Genomic DNA, 9,102 nt, shown 5'->3' with positions numbered 1-9,102 from the left:
TTAGAAAAATATTTCTATTATATGGGAACCAAAATATTTTTTTTTCTAAAGCACCAAATGTACAGCATCCGCTCAAGGGGAACAAAAGGTCTCCCAAACTCTCCAGCCCCACACTGGGGCTCGGCTGTCCTGTAATTTGATCCATTTATAACTTCAGGCTCTTTCCACAAGTTGTCCTCTAATTCTATAAAATCCAGTCGTACAGCCAGAGGAAAACTCAGAACAGGCACACACATTTTTGTACTTTGGTTACTGAAAGAGATTTTGTCTTGTTAATCTTGAAGGATTGGCAGAGCAATTTTACCGCATTTTCTGAAAAAAATCCATACAGATGTAAGGTCGCATTCTGTATTTAATTGAAGTAACCTTTTGTACAATCCAGTTTTAATGAAGTGCAGTGAAGTCAAACTCCGTGGGGGCCATTAATCTGAAACACTCCATTTAAGAACTACAAGGGGAGTTTTTAATAAACAGTGTGAACTAATGCCCATGTGGAAAGGTAATTGAGAGGGAGCTGGTGTCTGGGCCAGACTGTTATTAAACCCTTATCACAGGTAAAGCTGAAACCCCAATGGCAAGCCGTCCTGTGATTTATCGTGCCCTTCTCATCCTAACTTTAAAGGAAAGGCTACATTTAATAATGAAAAAATCCTGTGACTAAGCTATAAAATAACTGAGCAATTACTTAGAATAATTTATACAGTGCAATACATTGACCTTGCTTTAAGCATAAAATCTACAAAATAACTTCGGTCATAAAACTGTGAACTACTAAAAGTACTAAAGGTTTTAACAATTTTTATTGGGTGGTGCCTGGGGGGACCATAAATACGTGTTACACTCTAATCACAGGGCTTAAGAAAATTCATAATTTTTTATCTTAAAATGGCTTTCTGAGAAAATTTTTCTCAATTTGGCCAATTGCAAATCACAAAGCCTAATGCCATCACCTTAAAAGGATTACATGTAATGTCTACAATATTATTTCCCCATGTGTGAGTTCTGCCTCACTCTCTCTTTTGACTCCCAGCCATGGCTGACGAAGGAAAAATGGCAGTAACTTTTCTGTGTTACCTATTTAAATATTTACTCTTTTGAAAAAAGAAGGCAGTGGGCTCTGTTGCAACGGAAAGGATTGATACTATCTTCCAGCCCACTGAGACAAGGATGCATCTATTTCTGGATAAGTAAATAACATTCCTCCCCTCAGCAATGCACAGTCAATGTTTCCACTCTCCACGGTGGCTTTCAACAACAAAGTTCAGCCTTTACTCCAAACTGGCATCGAAGCAGGACATAACCAAGCACAACACATGACTCTCACTGCCTTCAAGTTTTCGGTCACTGCAGCTGAAGAAACACATTTTCTCTGAATGCTTTGAATCATGAAATTATTCCCACAAATTGTCTTCCAATTGACTTCAATTCCATCAAATCTAGTAGATTTCTGCAAGATTGGAATATCAGCACGTTGACACCCTGTGGAAACAAATTTTTCAAGGCAGCAACTTTTGACACAAAACTCTTTACTCCTAAGGTTTATCTTGCTTCACCCCTGATAAAGTGAGCCAGTTTCGCTCCCAAAGGAAAACAAAGCCACAAGATGTTGTCCCTGGGTCAGCTAAACAAAGATACCTGAGGGAAACCTCACAGACAAAAATACTGCCTGAATATTCTGCCTTCATTACTCTTAGAGCTACAGGCATCAGAAAGTTACTGCATGGAAGCAAAAAGGTTTCATGGTATAATGCAGTAAGCCATGATTAAATCTCTCAAATATATCATCTGAAGAGTCACTGAAAGACTGGGGCATAGGATGGGATGTAGGAGATGACTTGGGAGTTCCAGTCCCGGTGATGCCCTTCAGAAAATGAGCCCCAGGGACCTCAGGGAGGTGTGGCTTCCATTCAGGTTATCTGAGATAGGGACTGGCTGGAGTTGCGTGTGGTCACAGAAATGGAGGATGGTTTACTGCAAAAAGGAAAAGAGAGTGTCATTGCTCAGAACGTGGCCCTGTTGTTGGGTCTCCAGAAGGCAGAATGAGCTTCAGAGGAACAACACAGCCATGAATAAAAGCCTGATTTTTCACCAGCCCACAGACCAGCAAATCTCCAGCTGAAGCCCAATTCATCCAGGAAAAGCAGCCTTTCTGAGGGCAGATGTAGCTGTCTTCTTCTAGGAATGGGGAATTGCCTTAGGAAAGAGACTAACATTTCCACATTTAACTTCACACACCCTCACAAAACTCTGCTAACACATCATAAAAGTAGTTTCTTTAGGTCCTAGACCTGTAAGGATAGGGAGAAAGATAAAAGAAATCATAGCTAGAAAGCAGAAAAGCAGCTGGTAACTGACATGGTGGATCAAAGAAAGATGACTCCTCACTCAACCAGTAGTAAGGAAAGTCAATGGCCAATTGGATTAGAGCCATGAGATTCCCAGAGGTTCAGTAGGGAACCCCGAGGCTCTGGAAGTAGGGTGAAGGTGAAGGACTGTTTGGTAGCCACTTTAAAAACAGATAGACTTCCAGATCCACACTCTAGCAAGAAAATGGAAGGCTAGTCTTCTGAGAAGATAAATGTAAATTTTCATTTACATTTCATCAGAGATGGTTATGTTGAAAAGGGAAGATGAAGTGAAACTTTGGATCCTGGAGGCTAAGGCTCCTCCTCCAACCCCAGTAATCTTCTTCCCCTTAGTTCCCAGATCATTGCTAGACCTTCACCCTCTGCAGAAGATTGTAAGGTATTCTCTGAGGACTCTGTTCCACCCAAGAGAAGAGACAAAAGTCACTAGCATCAAGGAGTCCCCAGTACAACCAGTATAACCAGTATAACCATCAAGAATTCCCTAGTACAATGGCTCAACCAGATCATCCTACATCAGAGCCAAAACAGCAACCCACAAATGTGCTCAGGGCGTCCAATCAGCTTCTTCATCTTCTACTGTTAAATATGACCAGAGATACAAGGAAATCTAACCATCTGAAAAAAAAAAAAATCACTGACCTGAAGGAAAGAAAAAATAAACACAAAAGCATGCTAAACACATTTTGGAGGATACTATAGAAAAACTATTCAAAGAGAGTAAGTACAATGTTCCCCTCAAAATATTATTACTATGCTCAAAAAGTAAGAGAAAATGTGCAATCATGAAACAAGAACAAGATGTTATTAAAAGTGAACATTCAGAGGACTAAAGCAAGCTCTTGGAAATTTAAAATATGATAGCAAAATGTTGCCTAGTCCCAAGAAACTACAGAAAGTTAGAAAATAAAACTGAATAAACTTCACAGAACGTAGGGCAAACTGTCTAAATTATATAAAATAAAGAACAAAAGGCCATCAGTGCAGGATGATCATTGTCTGGTAGGAGTTCCAAAAACAGCAAAATGAGAAAATTCCTGCAAGACCAATGTGGGTTGATTGCTACCTTCAAATATATTTTTGTCTGCAGATACCAGTAGCTGCTTCCTTCCCATGACCCCAAACCTAGGTATGGAAAAAGACTTTTGCTTGTACTAGCCCCAAGGTTCTTCAGCCTCCCACATCTTTGTAAACCATCCCTTTATTAAATGCTTCTTGAAGTTCCTGACTAGAACTTGCTCTCTGAATCCGGATGGATAGAGTCCCATGCATTCTGTACCAGCAAGCTCCTGGAGGAGGTGTGTCCCCAAAACAGGGAGGTATTCAAAATCAGAGGAAGGCTCAAGCAAGGAAACGGAGGAGAAACACAGTGAAAAGGGAATCCCCACAACGATGGTAGAGGAAGAGCCCGGGAACATACCGCTGAGCGTAGGGCACGAAAGCAAGGACCCTGCACCGAATCAGGCCCAAAGGTTCTGGAAAAGGTTTCCTCAAGAAGATAGAAGTCTCAGAACACCTAATGTCTGGGAACTTTGAGAAAGGAGATTTGGACAACTAGCAGGGAGTTTGCAGTTAAATTAGTAATCAAAACAGAAAAGACAAAAAAGTCATACAGGAAAAGAAAAACAACCGTAATTTGCCACAGGCTCAGCACTGAGTGGCAGTTACAGAAGTCAGGATAAATGAAAACGATGAATACTGATCTAGCCGAAAGTGCAACCAATGGGGAGGACGCTTGTGGTGGAAGAAGAAGGAAAGAAAGGAAAGCCCCAGCTTCCATAAATCATGCCTGAAATTAAAAATTTGAATAGTAGCAATAAAAGTATGCTATTTTAAAATATAGAGGCAAAAACCAAAAAAAAGACAGTAAAGTTTAAAGCTATTATATTTTCTCTGGAAAAGAGGTAATAGGAGGAGGGGATGGCGGATGATTATTTTGCACAATAGACCCTATGGAATTATTTAATCCTTCACACTATACAATGCAACTTAAAAAAAAAGAAGAAGAATTAAAACTAAATGGAGGTAACAAGAAAAAGAGTAAGGAAGAGTAGGAAGGGAGAGAAGGAGGAAGATAGGGAGGGAGACTTACTTGAGAAATTATTAAACTGGCTCAAAGAAAAATGGTCAGGCACAGAGAGCAGAAATGTGGAGCCACCTCAGCCTAGCTTCCAGAGCCCACCTCACTGCTCCCTGGCCCTCTCTCCTGCTGGCCACATGCACCAAAACCTGCTGTTCAACTGAATGTGCTCATTGCCACGGTCTCCAGCAATCTCTCCTGCCCTCAGCTAAGCCTGGTCCTGGCAACTCCCCACCCCACCCCACTGTGTCCGACTACAATTCTTGGGCACTAAATCCTCCCTGTCACCTGAACACACTTATCTGTTCTCCAACAAGGAGCACACAGCACCTGAAACTTTGTGGAGCTTCTCCCTGAATTTCATATCACAGTTCTCCACCTTCAGCCTTCCCTCCTCCAGAACCCGTGGCTGGTTTTTTAACGCTATGGGAGTGTCTATTTTATGCAAGTTACTTCCACTGAGCTTAGATTTTGCATATTCAGAAGCAGACGTTTAAAAATGAAAATAAATAAATATAACTTCTAAAAATATATGTGCTAATTGCTTAGCTTGTACAATTGAACTACTGAACTTTCCACTGACATGCACTGTGGAGAAAGAACTATCCTCTCAGCATTGAGCATCAGCTTATCCAAGCTGGCAAGGAACCCACACAGCTGTGCCCACTTTGTTCTGTTATACAAGATCCCCACAACAGGAGTTACCTTTCACATTTCATCCAGTATTTTCATCCTCAACTGGGTTTGGAATCACAGATATCAGTTCATTTGACCTTCTGGCTCAATCTCTTTTTCTACCTCTGAAGATCTAAGTTGATATTGAATCAAATATCTTATTAAAATATGCAGACAAAACTATGAGCACAACTGAAATAATTCCTCATTTGCCACGTTGAGTTCACTGGTGCATCTAACACAGACAGTCTACATTAGACAGGATGTCAGGTGTGGTATCTGCAGAACAATTGGATCTTAATCTCCCCTTTGTTAGACTGTCTGACTGCATCACATCCAGGTCCCATCACATAGTTAACCGGGCTCACCAATACCATGACTGATAGTCACATCTCCCTCCTGTAGTCAACCTGAGAAAAATATATTAAGTGGGATGCAGGAAAATCCCTAGACACACCTTACAAGGACTAAGAGTCCTCATAGCACGAGCTGATAAATGAGGAAGCCTAGGAAAGTACTAGCAAGTGTGGAATCCAATGAGACTGTACAACTAAGAAGTGTGCTTTACCCACCTCAGAAAATCAGAAAAGATTGCCTCTTCCTTTAGCCTTCCACAGACTTAAAATAATCATCTGTGAAACTGTAATGTCAAGGTTATGTTGTAAAAAGCAGAAATTACTGCCTACCCTGCAGAAAGGAGTGTGATACAGAAGACTGGGTGCTAATGACACTGAAAGGAGGAGTGAGCTTTGGGCTGAGCCTCCAGGAAGGACCCCCAGCAACTCTGCAGAGCCATCCAGAGGGATGGCCCAGTCCGGAAGGCAGGAATCTGGAGACGACTGCCTTCTCTCCCCACCCAAGCTGGTGGCCAGACACTGCACAGGGCTACCGAAAGACCCTCGTCCCCACTGCTGAGCCTGCCAGCAGGGGGACACCTCCTTCTCTGCTCTGACTTCCAGTCCCTACATAAGAGAATCTAATTGGTGAGGCCAATGTACATCTGGAAGCTCAGGCAGAAGAGTATCTGGGAAACGTAGTTTTGGGCTCTGCAGCCGCTACAGTCCAGGAAGATGCAACCGAAGGAGGAAACAGGTGCCCAGCCTTCGTCTACCCCAGATGAGGTAATTAATCTAATGCACCTGATTTACCACCCAGGCCTCAAAGCTCGGCTTTCCCAGCAGCCTGTACCTGTAGTTCTATTTCAGGAAGACTTCCTCGCCTCTGTCAGCTGAGACACGGAGCTACACTCACAGCTGAAGGTGCAATAAATACAATAGCTGAATACCTACAATGGCTGAAACCACTGTGTGTGTGCTTTCACGCTATTGTGTGCGCAGTTTAAAGTTTCAGAAGCTGAGAAACAGAGAGGTAAAATAGTGAGCCCAAGGTCATAGTTCACAAGTAGTTGGAGAAATCTGGCTCCATAATTTCTGATCTTTCTCTCTAAACTATATAAATGAAAACCATATAAAAATTTACAGTCCAGACTCTCTAGCCTGAGAGATGTAGGAAACAGGCCTAGGGCTTTTATCAATGGCCCTGCGCCATCTAATTTCAATGATCTGATATCTCACTAAGCCCATATCTTAATCTCCTGCCTGGGGGGACCTAGATGGAAAGAGGATTCAGGGCTTGCTGCCACTGCCCTCTCTCCTTGTTCCCAGAAAGCATTAGACCGCAGAAGGTGGGATGCTAAAAGAGAGATCGAGGATCCGCATGTTCGCAAGAGGTGTGGGCCTCCCCACGGACAAGGATTAATGCACCATAAATAAAGACTTGGCCCCTCCCACAGGAACTTCAGTTGTGCCTTTTTCTATGCCTGGCCGTTTCAGAAGTCCCGTCTCAGAAATAGAGGGTGGAGGAAGACGTGAGCTGCCCACAGTAACAGCAGCAGGAGCTCCTGTTCCCGCAACGGAGCCTCGGACCTTGGCACCCAGAGCTTGACTCCAAGCTACACCAGGCTCGATCCCTACCCACCGCTCAGCAAAAACTCCAGTCCTGCAGACCTCCGTCCAGAAATCCCGCCTATCCGGGATCCCAACTAGATCCTGCCTTTGCCAGACCCCACCCTGACACCAGTGTGTTTCCCTCAGTCTGTGTTCAAACTGTTGCCCTCCCAAACCTGTCACCGCCCCTCAAGGACAGGATGTGGGTACACACGACAGAATTTCTCTCACCTCTCAGTTTTCAGTGTTCAATTCTTGCAGCTTCCATAACTGTGAAGATAGGCGTGCAGACCCTCGAGAGAGCAAAGAAATAAAGTTCCCATAAGAATTTGATCTTAAAGTGTTTCAGTTTTCCTCAAAAAATGTAATGTTAAAATTTCAGAGAAAAACTTTAAGACTTTTCAAAGGCTCATTGGACATCAAATAGTTCTTATATAACTGGCTACAGTATAAATTAATCAAAATTACATACCTTTAATGTCCCTTAAAATGCAGTATTTCATATGTTTAGGGGTCCATTGAACCTTCAGAATAAATCTGGGCAAGGAGAACTAAGAAAGGACAAATTAAGGGGAGATTTGGGGAAGAGTGAAGACGGCAATTTTGGGGAGAGCATAATACAGAGAGAGAACGGAACAACTCAATGGTGAGAAGAGGGAATGGAAGCAGAGAGCAAGGATGGTGGCAGGAGGCAGGCAGAAAGGGATGGACAAAAAAAGACATCCTTGCTCTTCACTGATCTCTAAATATACATACTTCATATTAATTTTACTTTTACATAATTTCTACATATTCATACATATACTTCACATACTCTTAATTACTTCTTTTATATTAATTTCATATATACATACACTTTTGCTATTACTTCACATATAGATTTCTATATTCATTATTTCATAATTTCATTTCCATATTAATTTCTCCTATTACTTCCTCCTTTGTATATACATTTCCTATACTTTTCTTTTACATCTTACATACTTTCTATATTACTTATATATTATATATATTTTCTCTTAATACATTTTATAGTTCTATAACATTTTATAGTGTCTCACATTTTATTATTCCATTAACGCACACCTGCCACACTCCCACACACTTCTTTGCTTACAAGATTCCCACAGTCCTACTACATCCTTTGAACCTCTACACACACACTCCCACATCTCCTACACCTCTACACACATTAAACTCCCTATAGTCTTCCATACTACACATTACACTCCTCCTACATTGTGACTCCTATACACGTGACCTCACATTAAACATACATACTCTACTACACTCATTATTATGCTTACATGCACTTACTCCACTGCACATTACACATTCCCACACACTCCCACATACACACACTCACGCATACACATTCACGTGACACTGGCTTACACACACGCACAATCACACACACATACTCGCACACACCTGCTCATGCATGCGCACACACACACGCACAGTCTCACTTTGCCTGTTTCCAAACTTACGCTTTCCAGCCAGTGGGTCCTCACCGTTAAGTTAATGTGGAAAAGCCTATTCTGTCATCCAGAGAACCCACAGCTCGGTGCCTGCTCTGTGGAGACAGCGGCCTCGGCCCGCTCTGTGGAGACAGCCGCCTCGGGCGCCTGCTCCCAGGGAGAGACAGCGGCCCTGGCAGCTTGTTCTAGGTAGACAGCGGCCTCAAGGCCTCAGTTCTGTGGGGACAGCGGCCCCGCTCGGCTCTGGTGGCGGGACAGCGGCCCGCGCCCGCTCTGTGCGGGACAGGCGGCCCGGCGCCTGCCTCCCAGGGGACAGCGCCCGGCGCCCGTCCTGGGAACAGCCGCCCGGCGCTTGCTCTGTGGGAGACAGCCGCCCGGTGCCCGCTCTGTGGAGACAGCGGCCTCGGTGCCTGCCCTGTGGAGACAGCGCCTCGCCTGTTCTAGGCGGGACAGCTGCCTCAAGGCCCGTCCTGTGGGGACAGCGGCCCGGTGCCCGCCTGTGGAGACAGCCGCCCGCGCCCGCTCTGTGGAGACAGCGGCCTCGGCGCCTGCTC

The 9,102-nt window shown here is 43.7% G+C and overlaps 1 long non-coding RNA gene across 2 annotated transcripts; it reads right to left on the bottom strand.

Moving 5' to 3' along the window:
- Positions 1-334: 334 nt before the first annotated feature.
- On the bottom strand, positions 335-8,677 carry LOC103884865. Of its 2 annotated transcripts, XR_004182590.1 has the most exons (4): positions 8,558-8,677; positions 7,540-7,618; positions 7,299-7,360; positions 335-1,479 (listed from the first exon to the last, which is right to left on the bottom strand). It is a non-coding gene; the product is annotated as an uncharacterized LOC103884865 (long non-coding RNA). The 2 variants fall into 2 exon arrangements; XR_004182589.1 differs by having other exon boundaries at positions 7,299-7,618.
- Positions 8,678-9,102: the final 425 nt, after the last annotated feature.

The sequence above is a fragment of the Papio anubis genome, chromosome 3, assembly GCF_008728515.1.
Source record: "Papio anubis isolate 15944 chromosome 3, Panubis1.0, whole genome shotgun sequence".
NCBI lineage: Eukaryota > Metazoa > Chordata > Mammalia > Primates > Cercopithecidae > Papio > Papio anubis.
The sequence above is the reverse complement of the archived record's forward strand: the minus strand, read 5'-3'. Positions and strand labels throughout refer to the sequence as shown.